Raw genomic sequence first — 18,376 nt, forward strand, 5'->3', positions numbered from 1 at the left:
AGTTCTACTTTTTTGGTGAAATTGTTGTTAATATTACTGGGTAACGAGGTAATCACGGCACTTTTTACCTAGAGAATGTGGCTTTGTGCTCAGTTTGTTTCACAGTTTAAATTTCATTAAAAAAAAAAAAGGTGAGAGAAATGATTTGGAAATGCTTCTAATCCCTGGTGTTGGTCACAAACCATATGCTGTCTTTGTTTTTAAAATAAAAGAATCATTGAATATAAAATAAGAGGAAAAGATACTGATTAAGTCATATGGAATATTATAGTGAACGTTTGTTAGACTTGAATGTAATTTCTATTCTATATTAATTAGGATGTTAGGGATTTTCTAGAGTTGTTTCCGGTATTCCAGTTGCTGTTGGCTGCAAATTGGGAAGACAAACCAAGATTCAGAGAACTCTAATATCTTGTATACATTTGTGAGACTAGATTAAATTTGCAATAGAGGCAAGAATGCCAGGAAATAAAAGTCTCATCATTCACACTTCTAATTTTTACAGTTTTCCTATAATCCCATTACTGTGTAGGTTTCTATAGCATTTGAAAATAATGTTTCAGAAGTCTTTTTATTCACATGCCTTATGTATAAGTGAAACTTTTAAAAGCATTGTGCACTTTATGAGTGATATATTGAAGTGTTTGTATCAAAAGAGAAGATTTGTGGTGGCTGGGCTTGTTTTTTTGAGAGCAAGGCAGCTGTACTATTTATTCCTTGTAGTGTCCTGATCTGTTGTGCTGCTTTAAATCTAATTCCTATTTTTATTATCCTTCACAAATGAATCTTGTGGCGTTAAAGTCTGGTATGTGGACATAACTGCCTTGAATGTTGTAGAATCAATGTAAATGGCAGCTCTTGCTGAAGAAAAATTTCATCAGTGTTCAAGCTTCAGACATTAATTTTCCTATTAAATTGGTAAGGAAACAGGAAGACTGGTTGAAATAGGGAGAGAAGGATGTTGCAGTTGCAACATTGTTTTTAGTAATTTGAATAGGCAGTGGTTACTTTTACATTCCTGTGAACATTTTGTTTTGTTCTGAGATTGGAAGGCACATTTCATTGTGTAATTTTGGGTTCCCTTCTTAGTTTTTAAAAAACCAGCCTAAAGGTCAAAATCTTGTTCATTTAAAATCTGCAGGAAAGTGAATGCATCTAAGTGTACATTTCTAAAGTGGGAATTATCCATTTTGACCAACATTTGTTGAAGAAGTTTGAACTTGTTTGGGCCCTAAACTGTAAATTTATAAAATTTTTATAAAAATTGTGTTTTTTCCTTTATATAAACATATGGTTCACTCAGGAAGTGAAATTTTGTTTGAAACAAAAAGTTGAATTAGTGCTTTTTTTTTTTTTTTTTTTTTTTTACAGTCCAGGTCTTTTATTTTCTTTACACCCATCATGCCATGAATTCATAGGGAATGGGCTCCAACAGTTCAGGCTTCTTTCCGTTGGTTCTCACAAAGTGTGCTTCTCTGGGTGGAGCAGGCTGGCGCTTCAGTTGAACCCAGTTACCTTTCTCTTTGGCTTCCTCCTTTTTCTGATCATTTTCCTTCACCCGTTTCAGGAAGCTATCTCGGCTCTTAGAATGCTTAATATGCTCAATACGCACATTAATTCTCTTGGCGAGAATCTTGCCCTTAACTTGTTTGTTTACAGTGATGCCAAACAGCATGCTGGGTAACATTGTAGACTCTCCCAGTTTTGCCATGGTAACATTTGTGGGGCATTCCTTTTTGAACAGTGCCCATTCCCTTGATATCTACAATATCACCTTTCTTGTAGATTCGCATGTATGTGGCCAAAGGAACAACTCCATGTTTTCTAAAAGGCCTAGAGAACATGTAGTGGGTGCCCCTCCTCTTTCCCTTTGTGTTGGTCATTTTGGCGAATTACTGGAAGATGGCAGTTCCGCTAGTGCTTTTTTATTTTTATTTTTATTTTTTTTGCGGTACGCGGGCCTCTCACTGTTGTGGCCTCTCCCGTTGCGGAGCACAGGCTCCGGACGCGCAGGCTCAGTGGCCATGGCTCACGGGCCCAGCCGCTCCGCGGCGTGTGGGATCTTCCCGGACTGGGACACGAACCGGTGTCCCATGCATCGGCAGGCAGACTCTCAACCACTGCGCCACCAGGGAAGCCCCCGCTAGTGCTTTTTAAAAAAAAAAAAAAATTATATTTTGGCTGCTTTGGGTCTTAGTTGTGGCACGCGGGACCTTTTGTTGTGGCGTGCAGGCTCTTCCTTGCGGTGCACCAGCTTCTCTCTAGTTGTGGCGTGCGGGTTTTCTCTCTCTAGCTGTGGCACGTGGGCTCCAGGGCTCGCGTGCTCTGTAGCTGTGGCGCGTGGGCTCCCGAGCGCGTGGGCTCTGTAGTTTGCAGCACGCGGGCTCTCTCGTTGAGGCACGCGAGCTCAGCAGTTGGCGGGCTTAGTTGTCCCGGGGCGTGTGGGATGGAACCGGAGTTCCCTGCTTTGGAAGGCAGATTCTGTGCCACTGGACCACCAGGGAAGTCCCAAGTGCTTTTTGACTTGTGGAAGATTTTTGCTCTAATTCATTCCTCAGATATAAAAATATTGAGTCTTTATCTGGTACATTTATTTTTTATCCTTAACAATGTTTATTTTGCACTGTTCTGAAGGTTTTTTGTTTGATTCTATTTCAGATATGATCCTTGTTCAGCAACTTAGGATAAAAATCTTAAAAAGATGTTTTAGGGTGAAAGGTTTTAATGGTTGAAAGACATTGGAACAAATAAATAAATAAATGCACACATAAGTGTGTGCACGTGCACACACATACATATAATGTTTTGCTCTTAAGCTGGTGCCAATCCTGGCTGGTTTGCCTCTTTACCTTCCATATTTAGAACCGGTATACACTCTTTTAACAATTGGTACTTTATATACATGGAAAATACAGTGGGCAAGAGATGAAGCAAAATGTGTTTTTATTTCAGAAGTGGTAGAATGGCATTATAAAATATCAATAGTTTTATCATGAACCAAAATACAGGAACCCAGCTACTCCTCATTGCAGCTTCTAATTCCTCATTTAATGTAGTACCAGCATAAGTTGAAATAAGGAAGAACAAGCTTTTATAACATACCAGACCTTATACTAGATGCTTTTATAGCTACCATCTCTTTTAATACTAAAATATATTACGATGTAGGAATTACTATCTTTGTTTTTAAAATGTTTAAAAATTACCAAACTGGATATTTTGAGAAGTTAAACTGACTTTTTTTTTTTTAAATTTTATTTATTTTATTTTTGGCTGCGTTGGATCTTTGTTGCTGTGTACAGGCTTTCTACGGTTGCGGAGGGCGGGGGCTACTCTTCGTTGCAGTGTGCGGGCTTCTCATTGTGATGGCTTCTCTTGTTGCAGAGCATGGGCTCTAGGCACGCAGGCTCAGTAGTTGTGGCACATGGGCTTAGTTGCTCTGCGGCATGTGGGATCTTCCCAGACCAGGGCTTGAACCCGTGTCCCCTGCATTGGCAGGCGGATTCTTAACCACTGCGCCACCAGGGAAGCCCAAACTGACTTCTTAATGGTGGACTTTCAAGTGGTGGACTTGGAAGTGAATTCACTCTTTTACTCCATCTCTTGAGCCACAGGCTTTATTGCATTAATTAAATTTGCATTAAGTGTGTGTATGGTGTCTTTTATAATACAGAAGTTTAAAAATTGGCATTCGTGTATTCCCTAGAAAAGTGTTCCCATTCCCATTATTATAGGATATTTTCTATTTTTAGCAATTTTTAGTTTCATGTAATGCAGCTGGGTTTAGTTTTGAGTGTGGGAGATAATGTTTCTTATTTTCTTCCTAATGGAAGCCCTTGTCCTAATACCTTTTATTGAATAATCCATCCTTTCCCCATTGATTTAAAATTATACACATACGTGCATATACATATATGTATACGAACATGCGTCTTTTTCTGGATTCTACTCTTTTCTACCAATGTAATTTTTTGTTCTCTTGCAAATATTGTTAATATATTAGTTGTAAAATTTTATAGTCTGTTATGATATCCAGTGGGACAAGTTTTCCTGTGTTTTCTCCAAAAATTTAATGGCTGTTCTTGAATATTTTGTCTATATAATAGCTTCTTCAATTTCAGAAGAGGTTACATCTTTCTATGTATTTTGGCCTTATTTATTTAAAACTTTTTATTATGTAAAATTTCAATGATGATCCAACTACATGCTGTTTATTAGAGAAATACTTTAGATTCAGAGATACAAATAGATTGAAAGTAAAAGGATAGAAAAAGATAAACAGTGCAAGCAGTACCCAAAAGAGAGCTGGACTGGCTATACTAATATCAGATAAAATAGACTTTATGACAAAAATTACTAAAGATAAAGGACGTTTTTTAATGATAAAAGAGTCAATCCATCAGGAAGACATATACTTATAAACATATACACTTAGTATAGCCTCAAAATACATGAGGCAAAAATTGACAGAATTGAAGGGAGAAATAGAAAATCCAACAATAGTAGAGACATAAATACTTTCAATAATGGGTAGAACAACTAGCCAGATGGTCAACAAGGAAATAGAAGATGTGAATAACACTATAAACCAAAAAAAAGATTTAATAGGTATCTATAGAACACTTCATGCAGCAATAGCAGAATTCATATTTTTCTCCAGTTCACATGAATACATTTTCTAGCACGGACTGTATATTAAGGCATTAAACAAGCTTCAGTAAATTCAGAAGGATTGAAATCATGAAAAATACGTTCTTTGGCCACAGTGGAATGAAATTAGAAGTCAGTAACAGAAAGAAATCTGAAAAATTTATAAATACTTGAAAATTAAGCAACACATTCCTAAATAACTAGTGGATCAAAGAGGAAATCACAAGGAAATAAGGAAATACTTTCAGACAAATGGAAACAAAAATACAACATACTAAACTTATGGGATGCAGCTAAAGCAGTGCTTAGAGTGAAATTTATACCTACAAACACCTATATTAAAAAGAAGAAAGATCTCAAATCAGTGATTTAACCTTCCATCTTAAGAAACTACAAAAAGAATAGCAAACTAATGTCAAAGCAGGGAAAGGGAGGAAATAAAAAAGACTAGAGCAGAAATAAATGAAAATGGAGACTAGTACAACAACTAGAGAAAATCAGTGAAACCAGAAGTTGGTTATTCATAAGGATCAACAAAGCTGACAAGCCTTTAGCTAGACAAAGGAAAAAAAAGGAGAAGACTCAAATTTCTAGATTCAGGACAGAAAGAGGGGACATCATTGCTGTCTTACAAAAATAAGAGGGATTATGAGACAATACTATGAAGAATACTCAGACAATAAATTAGTTAAGCTAGATGAAATGGATATATTCCTAGAAAGACACAAACTACTGAAAATGGCTCAAGAAGAAATAGAAAATTTGAATAGACATGAGATTGAATTAGTAATCAAAAAGCTTCCTGAAAAGAAAAGCCCAGGGACTTCCCTGGTGGCAGAGTGGTTAAGAATCCGCCTGCCAGTGCAGGGGACACGGTTTCGATCCCTAGTCTGGGAAGGTCCCACATGCCGCAGAGCAACTAAGCCCATGCGCTACAACTACTGAGCCTGTGTTCTAGAGCGCACGTGCTGCAAATACTGAAGCCTGCGTGTCTAGAGCCTGTGCTCCGCAACAAGAGAAGCCACCACAGTGAGAAGCCCATGCACTGCAACCAGGAGTAGCCCCTGCTTGCCACAACTAGAAAAAGCCCACGCACAGCAAGAAGACCCAATGCCGCCCAAAAGAAAAAATAAAAGAAAACCCGAGGCCAAAATGGCTTCACTGATGAATTCTATCAAATATTTAAAGATGAATTAACAACAGTCCTTCATAAACTCTTCGAAGAAACAGTAGGAAGGAAGTGTCGCTTCCCAAGTGATTTATGAGGCCAGTATCACCCTGCTACCAAAGCCAAAGATATCACAAGAAAACTACACACCAATATCTGTTATGAATACAGGTATTAAAATCCTCAACAAAATATTAGCAAACCAAATATAGCAATATATAGAAAGGATTGTACATCATGACCAAGTGGGATTTATCCCAGGAGTACAAAAATCAATCAATGTAGTAAACTGTATTAATAGAACAAATGATGCAAACCACATAATCATCTTGATACAGAGAGAGCATTTGACTAAATCCAGCCCACTTTCATGATGAAAATAGTAGTGATGAACTGGGTGATTGGGATTGACATGTATACACTGATGTGTATAAAATTGATGACTAATAAGAACCTGCTGTATAAAAAAATAAATAAAATTCAAAGATTAGAAAAAAGAAAATAATAAACTAGGAATAGAAAAATTCCTCAACCTGGTAAAGGACATGTATAAAACACTCTCAGCTAACATCATACTTAATGGTGAAAGACAAAGTTTTTCTCCAAGATCAAGAGAAAGTCTGTTCTTCCCACTTCTGTTTAGCAGTGTAGTGGAGGTTGTAGCCAGAGCAATTAGGCAAGAAAGAAAAATAAAGGCATACATATAAGAAAAGAAGTAGTAAATCCATCTCTACTTTTAGATTATATACAGTTGTCTCTTGGTATCCATGGGGATTGTTTCCAGGACCCCCGTGGACATCAAAATATGTGAATACTTGGGCTTCCCTGGTGGTGCAGTGGTTAAGAGTCCGCCTGCCGATGCAGGGGACGCGGATTCGTGCCCCAGTCCAGGAGGATCCCACATGCTGTGGAGCGGCTGGGCCCGTGAGCCATGGCCACTGGGCCTGTACGTCCAGGGCCTGTGCTCCGCAACTGGAGAGGCTACAACAGTGAGAGGCCCGCGTACTGCAAAAAAAAAAAAAAATGTGAATACTCAAGTTCCTTGCATAAAATGGTGTAGTATAGTCAACCCTCTTTATCTGCAGGTTCTGCATCCAAGGATATGGAGGGCTGACTGTATCTAGTACATAGAAAATCTTAAGGAATGCACAAAAGTCAGAACTAATAAGTTCAACAAGGCCTCAGGATACAAGATCATTGTCAGAATATACCACAGTTTATTTATGCATTCACCTACCAGAGGACATCTTGGTTGCTTCCAGGTTTTGGCAGTTATGAATAAAGCTGCTATATACATTTGTATGCAAATTTTTGTGTGGACGTAAGTTTTCCACTCATTTGGGTAAGTACCAAGGAGCACAATTGCTGGGTTGTATGGTAAGTATTGCCAGAGTATATTTAGTTTTATAAGAACCCCCCAAACTGTCTTCCAAAGTGGCTGTGCCAGTTGCATTCTCAAGAGCAATGAGAGTTCCTGTTGCTCCACCTTCTCACCAGCATTTGGTGTTGTCAGTATTCTCGAGTTTAGCCATTCTTGTAGGTGTGTAGTGGTATCTCGTTGTTTTAATTTGCATTTCTCTGATCACGTATGATGTGAGCTTATTTGCCATCATGTGCTTATTTGCCATCTGTATATCTTCTTTGTTAAGGTGTCTTTTAAGGTCTTTGGCCCATTTTTTAATTGGGTTGTTTGTTTTCTTATTGGTTTTTAAGAGTTCTTTGTATATTTTAAAGAACAGTCCTATATTAGATATGTATTTTGGAATTTTTTTTCCCCAGTCTATGGTTTGTCTTCATTTTCTTGATTCCCTTTATTTTTGATATGGAAATTCCCTCTGTCCTTCATATATTGGGTTTACTGTTCTTGATTTTCATGTTGTTGCTTTTTCTATTTACTTATTTTTGCAGAGCGCAGTTGCCACTACCCTCCCTTGAAAAGGTGCATTTTTTTTTTTTTTCCTTCTAGACTTTAGCTGTTTGGAAATGTTTGTAGGTTTGTAGATTGAAACGATTTTCTCTCAGAATTTGCAGGCATTGCTCTATTTTCTTCAGGTTTTCAGTGTTGTTGTTGACATGTGATGCTGTTTTTATTTCCTGATTCATTTTTTGTCCCTAAAGTTTTTTTAGATTTTTTCTTTACTACTGGTATTCTGAAATTTCATGATGATGTGCCTTTGGGTGGGTCTTTTTAATTTATTGTCTTGGACATGTACTTTCAATCTGAAAACTCATGTGTTTTAGTTCTGAGGAATCTTATTATTTCTTTGGTAGTTTCTTTTCCTCTTTTTTTAACCTGTTATTTTTATATTCATATTTTGAATGAATCCTCTAATTTTCTTTTTTCTCCCTTTTTCTATTTCTTTGTCGTTTTGTTCTACTTTCTGGATGATATATCCAAATTATTTACTAATCCTAGTTTTCAAGAATTCTTTCTTACTGTGAATATTCCTTTTTAATGTCAACCCATTCTTCAAGAGCTTTCCTTGTACGTCTGAAGAAATTAGTCATAGTCAACAATTTTTTTTCCTCTCTGAATTACCTTTCCTCTAAGGTTTTTGTTTGTTTGTTTGTTTTGGTCTCCTTTTAGAAGTTTTCCTTAATATGTTTCTGTTGACCCTTGGCTCTCTGTTTACATCAAAGAATGAGGCACTTAAAAAGTTATTGAAAGTATGGTATATTTTGTTACAGCTTGTTGACTGGTGAGTTTCACTACAGGGCAGTATTTTCATTGGGACCACTCCCAAATGTCAGTATCTTTAGGTCTTTTCTTATTTATCTGACATGTCCTTAAAGAGCCATCTTCTGCCTGGTAGGTAGAGCATAAGTGCTGAATTTCAGGGAACTGAGCTAGGGAAGGGGTTGGGGAAGGGCTGTGGGGTAGAGACTTCTTACTGGAGTTTCTCTCTCATAGGGAATTTTTAACTGAGTTTTAATCAATACGTTTGATTTAATTATGTAAACCTTTACAGAAAATAAAGCTCCCATCTTTTGTCAGGGTCAGGGAGGGGTAGTCATATCAAGTTGGAGGAGTGGAATGAGGATCTGAAGAGTTTGGTTGCTCCTTATGAGTATAAGATTTCAACTAATCCTGTTTTCACCCTCCCACCTCCTCCCACCTCCATCCCGGTATTTTGAGACATATGACATCTTCATGCCTCTAACCATTAGGGGATTCTGTATTGTGGATCTTCTTGCTTGACATTGGCTTCACAAGTGTACTTTGAAGACTTAGGTTTTGGCATTTTCTGGTCTGAGTTACTGTTGTTTTATTTGCCTTTCAGATTCCAGAATTGTGTTGCTACTGTTATTGCTTCTGTTGTTTGTCCTGTGTATTAACCCGCCTTACTATTCTGTCATTTTAATTGGATTTTTTTTTTTTTTTTTGCGGGCCTCTCATTGTCGTGGCCTCTCCCGTCGCGGAGCACAGGCTCCGGACACGCAGGCTCAGTGGCCATGGCTCACGGGCCCAGCCGCTCTGCGGCATGTGGGATCTTCCCGGACCGGGGCACGAACCTGTGTCCCCTGCATCGGCAGGCGGACTCTCAATCACTGCACCACCAGAGAAGCCCTTAATTGGATTTTTTGAGAAAATGGAGATAAATGGATGTATTTGATCTGCTGTTGGTATGCAAAGCATAATTTCTACTGGAGAACACTCTTTTAGGGTAGTGAATGTGGACCAAGTATGTGGGCTCTGGAGGTTGATTACCTGTTTGACTGCTTTTTCACTTACTCGTTGTGAGACCTTGGGTAGGTTTCTTACTTTTACCTAGGCTCAGTGAGAACAGTACGGCATTACTGAGAATTCAAAATGCTTTTCGCCGAAGTAGGTGGGGAGTACCCACTTAATAATGCTAATTTCCCTTCCTCTTTCTCTTGTATCCTTGAAGAGAAGCTTGGATGATTTAGTTAAGGATGCAGGCATTCCCACGTGGAAATAATAAGCTATCGGTTGGAAGCATCTAGAATGCATGAAGGATTAGGCATGTTACTTGTAAATATGAAAATCATCTGTGTTGTGGATGATGAAACAATAAAAGTAGGTGGACAGACTTCACTTTGTAGGAGAGCAGTAAAGGTCTTTAAAAAGGGCCATATGTAGATTTTATGTGTAGAGTATTTAAGAAGGAAGAGTGAGCAAAAGAAGAATAGGAGGAGAAAAAACAACTGAGGACGCAGTGCCTTAAGGATTTAAATCCTGAATGATGACAGAGCAAAGGATAAGTGAACTGAGAGGTTGTAGAAGAAAACTACTATGAAGAAATGTATGTGTTTACTCGAGAGTACATGAAATCTGTTTCCATTGAATTGTATCTAGGATTTGGAGGTTAGACAGATGAGAAGCAATGCAAGTTAAACCTCTATAAAGATCTGGGTAAATGAGTACATGAAGAAATTCTCATAGAAGGAATTAACTTGATTGTAATCTTGTAGTAATTTGTACCTGAAATCCGTCAGGATTCTTTATTGAAATATAATCAGTTTTTCTGTTTAAAGTTTTTATATTTTCTGTGATGCCACAGACATACTCACATTTAAACATAAATTTTTCACTGCTTAAAAAGTTATAGTTCAGTGCTGAAGTGTAAAAAAAGTGGTAAAATAGTTTAACCAAAGGCAGGCAATGGAGAATGGGCATTACTGTTGCAGGAAGGGGGACCCCTTCCAGGGCACGAGAGTGGGCTCTTGTCTAACACTCAGAAATGAATTGTCCGAGGAGACACATATGCTGACATAAAGCAAGAGACTTTATTGGGAACGGGCATCCAGGTGGAGAGCAGGAGGGTAAGGGAACCCAGGAGGACTGCTCTGCCACGTGGCTTGCAGTCTCTGGTTTTACGGTGATGGGATTAGTTTCTGGGTTGTCTCTGGCCAATCATTCTGACTCAGGGTCCTTCCTGGTGGTGCATGCATCGCTCAGCCAAGATGGATTACAGCGAGGAGGATTCTGGGAGGCTGGCAGGACATATGGACTGGCATCACCTTTTGACCTTTACTGAATTCTTCTGGTTGGCGGTGGCTTGTTAGTTCCATATTCCTTACCAGGACCTCCTGTCACAAGATAACTCATTGGTGCCTGGCCAGGGTGGGAAGTTTTAGTCAGTGGTTCCCCTAACACTAGGACAATTAATATCAAGGATTTAACTTTGTATGTATTCTAGAGTCACTTTTAGACAAAGATGTGAGCAAGTGTGTATACTTTTAAAGTTGACTCATATAAAATTAAAGTTGATGGGACTAATTTTAGTTTTTTAGTTCTAGCCAGAAGTGTGTGTGTTTTTTTTTTTTTTTGGCTGCACCTTGGGGCTTGTGGGATCTTAGTTCCCTGACCAGAGATTGAACCCAGACCCTTGGCAGTGAAAGAGCGGAGTCCTAACCACGGTACCGCCAGGGAATTCCCCATGTTCATTTTTAAATAAACAAAACTTTTCCTTTTTTAAAAAATAGTTTTTAACTTGGAGATAATGTTTTACTTTGATTTTCAATTTTCTGTTCAAAGGGAGGCTTTATAGTAAGTTAAAAGTCCATTTCTATGAATTTTCAAATTAAAGTATTTAAACTAATATAATAATAAAGAGACTAGATTTTATTGGTTATGGTCAGGTAATAGTTTTATATGAATAAAATGAATTAAGATACTTCCTAGCACACTTACCATTTAATTTGAAGACCTCTTTTGGCATTTCTTTCAGGTTTTATGGGCTGGCTAAGAGCCATCTCTGTTTGTCTGAAAAAGCCTTTGTTTTTCTTTGATGTTAGAAGGCTATTTTCCCAAAGCATAGAATAGTAGGTTGGCTTTTTTCTTAAAGCACAATGTCATTTCATTGTCTTTTGTTTATGTTTTTTATGTTTTTATCACTTACGTTACAAGTTTGTTTGTCTTATTGTTGCTCTTTGGAGCATAATGAGTCTGTTTTCCTCTGGCTGCTTTTAAGATTTTTTTCTTTGACTGGTTTTCAGGCAGTTTTACCATGATGTGTAGGTGTGGTTTCTTTCATATTCATCCTGCTTGGGGCTTGTAGGGTTTCTTCAATACATGGGGTTTGTAGAGAATCTTTTATCCATTTGTAAAATTCCTGGCTATTATCTCTCCAAATGTTGCCTCTGCTTCACTTCTTCTGGGACTCAGTCCCACATACGTTAGAATTTTTTTGCTGTGTCTTACATGTCTCTTGTTCTTTTTTGAAATATTCTTCATAGAGAAATAGGATATTTTTATTCATCTGTATTCCCTCATCTTCTGCTGTGTATGAACTGCTGTTAAACCTGTCTGTGGAGTTTTCAGTTGTATCTTTTCACTTTTGGAAAGTTCATTTGATTTTCTTTTTTATAGATTCTTATTCTTTGGTGAAAATCACTAACTTTTCTTCTGTTTCTTGCAGGTTTTTCTCTAGTTTCATGAATATATTAATTATTGCCACTTTTAAGTCACTAATAAAACCAATATCTAGGTCATCTGTCGGTCTATATCTATTTGTTTTGTGTTTTCTTTTTGTTGTTATTTAGTTCTTTCTTTTGGTGGGCCCAGTTTTTAACTTCATGCTATACATCGTATTTGAAAAACTGTCGATGCTCTGGAAGATATTATCTTTCTCCAGAGAGGGTGAATTCTTTCCTTTGTTAGGTAGGCAGTGTGGCAGATGATCATCCTAGTGCAGTCACTGAATAAGCTTTGTCAGTTTCCTATTGCTGCTATAACAAATTATCCCAAATATAGTGGCTTAAAACAACACAAATTTATTATTTTACAGTTCTGAGGGTCAGAGTTTCGATACAGGTCTCATTTAGCTAAAATCAAGGTGTTGGCAGGACTGCATTTCTTTCTAGACGGTCTAGGGAATAATCTTTATTTTATTTATTTATTTATTTAAAAAAATTTATTTAGTTATTTATTTTTGGCTGTGTTGGGTCTTCGTTGCTGCACGCGGGCTTTCTCTAGTTGCAGTGAGCGGGAGCCATTCTTCGTTGCGGTGCGCCGGCTTCTCATTGTGGTGGCTTCTCTTGTTGCGGAGCATGGGCTCTAGGTGCGCGGGCATCAGTAGTTGTGGCACGTGGGCTCAGTAGTTGTGGCTTGCGGGTCTAGAGCACAGGCTTAGTAGTTGTGGCTTGTGCGCTTAGTTGCTCCACGGCATGTGGGACCTTCCCAGACCAGGGCTCGAACCTGTGTCCCCTGCATTGGCAGGCAGATTCTTAACCACTGTGCCACCAGGGAGGTCCCAGAATCTTTATTTTTTGACTTTTTTAGTTTCAAAGGGCTGCCCATATTTCTTGATTCATGGCTCCCTTCTATCTTCAAAGTCAGCAATGACTGTGACACTCTCTGTCTCCCTCTTTCCCTTATAAGGACTCTGTGGTAACATTGGACTTACCCAGATAATTCCAGGATAATTTCCTCATCTCAAGGTCAGATGATTATCAACCTTAATTCTATCTGCTGCTTTAATTCACCCAAACAGTGTAACCTAACATCTTCACAGGTTCTGGGGATTAGGATGTTGGCATCATTGGGAGGCCATTATTCTGTCTACCACATTCCACCCTCTGACTCCTAAAGTCTCACCTCTGTCTCACATGCAGAGTTTATTAACCTCATTGCAACTTAAGTCTCATCTCATCCGGGTTGAAATTTTGCCAAAAGTCTCATTTGTGTTTGTTAGTTTACACGTTACCATCTTAAAATCATAGTGCAAAGTTTTGGTAGCTGTGCTATTTTTTTTTTTTTTTTTTTTTGTGGTACGCGGACCTCTCACTGTTGTGGCTTCTCCCGTTGCGGAACACAGGCTCTGGACGCGCAGGCTCAGTGGCCATGGCTCATGGGCCCAGCCGCTCCGCGGCATGTGGGATCTTCCCAGACCGGGGCATGAATCTGCGTCCCCTGCATCAGCAGGCGGACTCTCAACCACTGCGCCACCAGGGAAGCCCCAGCTGTGCTATTTTTTATTTAGTAGCATGTTATAAATTTTCACTGTTGCTAGGAAGGTTTTATGATTTAAAGAAAATGGTTGTATTATATGTTCTATCAAGATGTTACAGCATAACGCTTATTGCTTATTCCTGTTTTCAAAGTGATGATTCCCCCACTTTTCTGGATTATAGATAATATGATAACTAATAATTTCATGTTACTTTTTTGAGGGTAGACAAATTATCTTGTACAATTTCCCACATTCTGAACTTGTCTGGTTGTTCCCTCTGGATAGACTCAGTTTAAACAATTTTAGCAAGAATACTTGTAAGTGGTGATGTTTCATTTCCATCAGGAGGCCCATGATAGTTGGTCATCTTCCGGTTGATCTCTGGTACCATGGATTGGGAACTAGGGGGAAGAGAGGCTTCTGAATCAAAAGCCTTGAAATGGGAAGGAGCATTATCTTCAAGGAACTAAAAGAGACCAGCGTGGGCTGGAGCAAGTGAGCAAGAGGAACAATGGTAGGAGGTGAGAGAGAGAAACAGGGATCAGATCATGTTAGGCCTTGTAAGTCATCCATTGTAAGAAGTTTGGATTTTGTGATTAGTGCAATAGGAAGCCATTAGAAAGCAGTGGTGAGAGATGATAAGGATTATATTTTTAAAATATTTTGAGTACTGTTCGGAAAATGGGTTGTAGAGGGGCAAGGGTGAATGTGGGGAGAACAGTTAACTAGTTTCCTGCAATGGCTTCCTTATCAGGCTAGGCCAGGCAAGAGATGACTCGGGGAGATAGTAGAGATAATTTTTGTGGTAGAATCAAACAGAATTGCTGTTGAATTGCTTGTCAGGAACAAGAATAAAAAATGACATTTTTACCTTTAGCAACTGGGCAGATAGAGGTATTGTTTGCTGCTAAGGGGAAGGCAAGGGAAGAACAGGTTTTGGGTAAAAAATAAAGAGTTCTATTTTTGTACCTGTTAAGTTTGAGATACCTAGTAGACACCCAGGTGGTGCTGTTAAGTAGAATCGGCACAGAAGTGTAGCCTTTTGTAATTTTACTTTACAAACTGATATGATCTCATCTCTTACTCCCTTTTAGATTATAAACTCTTTGGTACAGAGACCACCACTGTCTTCATTTCCTTTCACTCTCAGCATAATACTTTGTGCACAAGTTAGGCTACAGACTTTTATTGCCAAAAATTATGTTCATAAGATAGTCATACATTCTCCATTTTCACATAACATACTATTTTTAGTTTAGAAATCTTTCTGTTATTGTACTATTGATGAATTTGAAAAACTATAAGTAATACATGACAGCTGCTAGGGCTTGTGTAACTTTTCCTTCACTACATAGTAATTAAATCAAACCAAAATCTTTAGATCCTCTTGGGTAGTTGTTATAATTCTAGAGAGCCTAGTCTGTTTCTAGGCTACCAGAATATTTATATTTGGGGTTTATAAGGAAATAGTTAATTTCACAAACTGAACTATTCAGAGAATTAATGCTTATTGTAGTTGTATAGAAAAAATTTTACATATCATATTCTTTTTTATTTTTTTCAGTTTTTAAAAAAATTTTCTGCTTCCACCTTGAGAGACTTTGGGCTCTCGGCAGTGAAAGCGCGGAGTCCTAACTACTGGACCACCAGTGAGTTCCCTAAAATAACATTATTTTGTCTCCTTGATAAACCCTTAATTTTTCAGCTGACTATCTAGTTAGAATATCTATAACAGTCTTTTGGAAACTGTTGTTCCTTGACAACCTGATTCAGAATGAGATAAATATTAAGGCTCCTTAAGCGATTATAAAATAGTTGTTCTTAAGATGCTCTTAGTAATCATGAAATCATTGGAGTAAGTATGTTTCTTTAAGATAACCTTTGAAGTGCATGTTGACTTGGGGATATATGATCTTAAAATTTTTATCAGACAGCAAAGGAAACCATAAACAAGACGAAAAGACAACCCTCAGAATGGGAGAAAATATTTGCAAATGAATCAACGGACAAAGGATTAATCTCCAAAATATATAAACAGCTCATGCAGCTCAATATTAAAAAAGCAAACAACCCAATCCAAAAATGGGCAGAAGACCTAAGACATCTCTCCAAGGAAGACATACAGATGGCCAAGAGGCACATGAAAAGCTGCTCAACATCACTAATTATTAGAGAAATGCAAATCAAAACTACAGTGAGGAATCACCTCACACCAGTTAGAATGGGCATCATCAGAAAATCTACAAACAACAAATGCTGGAGAGTGTGTGGAGAAAAGGGAACCCTCTTGCTCTGTTGGTGGGAATGTAAATTGATACAGCCACTATGGAGAACAGTATGGAGGTTCCTTAGAAAACTAAAAATAGACTTACCATATGATCCAGCAATCCCACTACTGGGCATATACCCAGAGAAAACCATAATTCAGAAAGACACGTGCACCCCAGTTTTCATTGCAGCACTATTTACAATAGCCAGGTCATGGAAGCAACCTAAAAGTCCATTGACAGATGAATGGATAAAGAAGATATGGTACATACATAACAATGGAATATTACTCAGCCGTAAAAAGGAATGAACTTGGATCATTTGTAGAGACGTGGATGGATCTGGAGACTGTCATACAGAGTGAAGTAAGTCAGAAAGAGAAAAACAAATATCGTATATTAACGCGTGTATGTGGAACCTAGAAAAATAGATAGTACAGATGAACCAGTTTGCAGGGCAGAAAATGAGACACAGATGTAGAGAACAAACATATGGACAGCAAGTGGGGAAAGCGGTGGGGGGTGGTGGTGGTCATGTGATGAATTGGGCGATTGGGATTGACATGTATACACTGATGTGTATAAAATTGATGACTAATAAGAACCTGCTGTATAAAAAATAAAATAATATTCAAAAATTAAAAAAAATTTTTTAATCAGTTTTTACTTTAAATCATGTTCTGGTTATCTACTGCTCTGTAACAAACCAACCTAAAATTTAGTGACTTAAAACAACCATTTTTTTTTGCTCATGATTTGTGGGTCAGGAGTTTGAAAAGGTCTTGGCTGGAAGGTTCATCTCTGATCCATGTTATGAAAACTGGGTGGCTGAGGCTGGACCATCCACTTCCAACGTGGCTTCTTTATTCACATGTCTGACGCCCCTGTGCTTCATGGTCCTTCTGCCGTCTCTTCACATGTCATCTCATTCTTGAGGCCATTTAAGCTACCAGGCCGATTAAGGGCTAAGCCTGGAACAGGTTCAGCATCATTTCCACTGTATTCTGTTAGGGCGGTCACAGGAGTCACCCAGATTCAAGGGAGTGGAGAAATAGACTCTGCATCTTGATGGGGGAATGGCCAGGTCATGTTGCAAATGATCATGTGTGGCCATCTTTGGAAAATATAATCTGCTGCACATTGTATCCAAAAGTGCCCTTGGCAATAATGATGAGGAAAATTATAAAGATGCAATAAGATTGCGTGTTTAAAGCTAAAGTGAGCTATTTTTGTCTGTCAAATTGACAGTTTTAAGAGTTCTCATTGCTAGGAAAGGTATAGGGAAACAGTCCTCATACTGTTGGAAAGCGTGTGGTTTGGTAGAGCTTTTGTGAAGGACAAAGTAGTAAAATATCTCAGAATTTTAAAATGCATATGCTTTGATTTAGCATTTTTCCATCTAGGAATTTCTCCTAAGGAATAATAGGAAAAGTGTGCAAAGTTATATGAACAAGGATATTTTTCAGGTAAATTTATCACATTATTTATAAGAAAAATTGTGCAAGTAGAATATTGGTTAAGTAGAATACTGTTTAGCTATTAAAATATAATGATAACTAACACTTAAAAAGTGCTTTATATTTACTAGGACCATTCTATGTGCTTTATATAACTTGTGCAGTCATGTAGGGCCTCACTCTTAGAAGGGCCCTGTGCTTGGTTTAATGCTCTGTCACTATTTTGAAATTCGTAATTGTTAAACAAGAGGCCTCATTTATTTTTCTCCATTGGTCCCTGCAGATTATGTTATCATTTCTACTTGTGAACTATGTTTTTGTATCTTTAAAAGTTGAAAAAAACCCAGAAGATAATTTTATGACACAATGAAAATTATACAAAATTTAAATTTCTGTTCCTAAATAAAGTTTTATTGGAACACATCCATGCTTATTTATTTACATATTATCAATGACTTTTTTGCTACAGCAGCAGAATTGAGTAGTTGGAACAGGGACTGTATGGCTCTCAAAGCTTAATATTTACTATCTGGCTCTATATGGAAAATTTGCCAGTGCTTGCTCTATCTATGTAAACCACTGTTTTATTCTGCATTTCATAAAAGAATGAGAAATAGATCTCAATTTATGGGGATAATGTCCATGATACATGACGTGAAAAGAAAACGTGGAATATAGAATATAATTGAGAATGTGTAACATGACACTGTGTATGTCAAAAGGGCTATTAAAAAGTCTGAAAAAAAAAAAAAGAAAAAAAAAAGAAAAAAAAAAAGTCTGGAAAACTATTAACGTATTTTATCTCTGGGAAATAGGAGTATGCTTTCTGGCCATTAGTTTTGAAGTTTTGTTTACAAAAATAAGTGCTATTAGTAAAAAAAAAAAAAAAAAGATACTATGGGGAAAAGGAGGCAGTAC

At 37.8% G+C, this 18,376-nt stretch overlaps 1 protein-coding gene and 1 pseudogene across 3 annotated transcripts in view; one reads left to right on the top strand and one right to left on the bottom strand.

Annotated features, from left to right (window-relative positions):
* The window catches only part of ACAP2 (ArfGAP with coiled-coil, ankyrin repeat and PH domains 2), a 178,568-nt gene that overhangs the window by 24,248 nt on the left and 135,944 nt on the right, over positions 1–18,376 (top strand). The window lies entirely within an intron of this gene.
* On the bottom strand, positions 1,385–1,941 carry LOC111172438 (large ribosomal subunit protein eL21 pseudogene; annotated as a pseudogene).

The sequence above is a fragment of the Delphinapterus leucas genome, chromosome 4 (assembly GCF_059928025.1).
Source record: "Delphinapterus leucas isolate spDelLeu-1000000601 "Yukka" chromosome 4, BTC_Dleu_Yukka2, whole genome shotgun sequence".
Taxonomy (NCBI): Eukaryota; Metazoa; Chordata; class Mammalia; order Artiodactyla; family Monodontidae; genus Delphinapterus; species Delphinapterus leucas.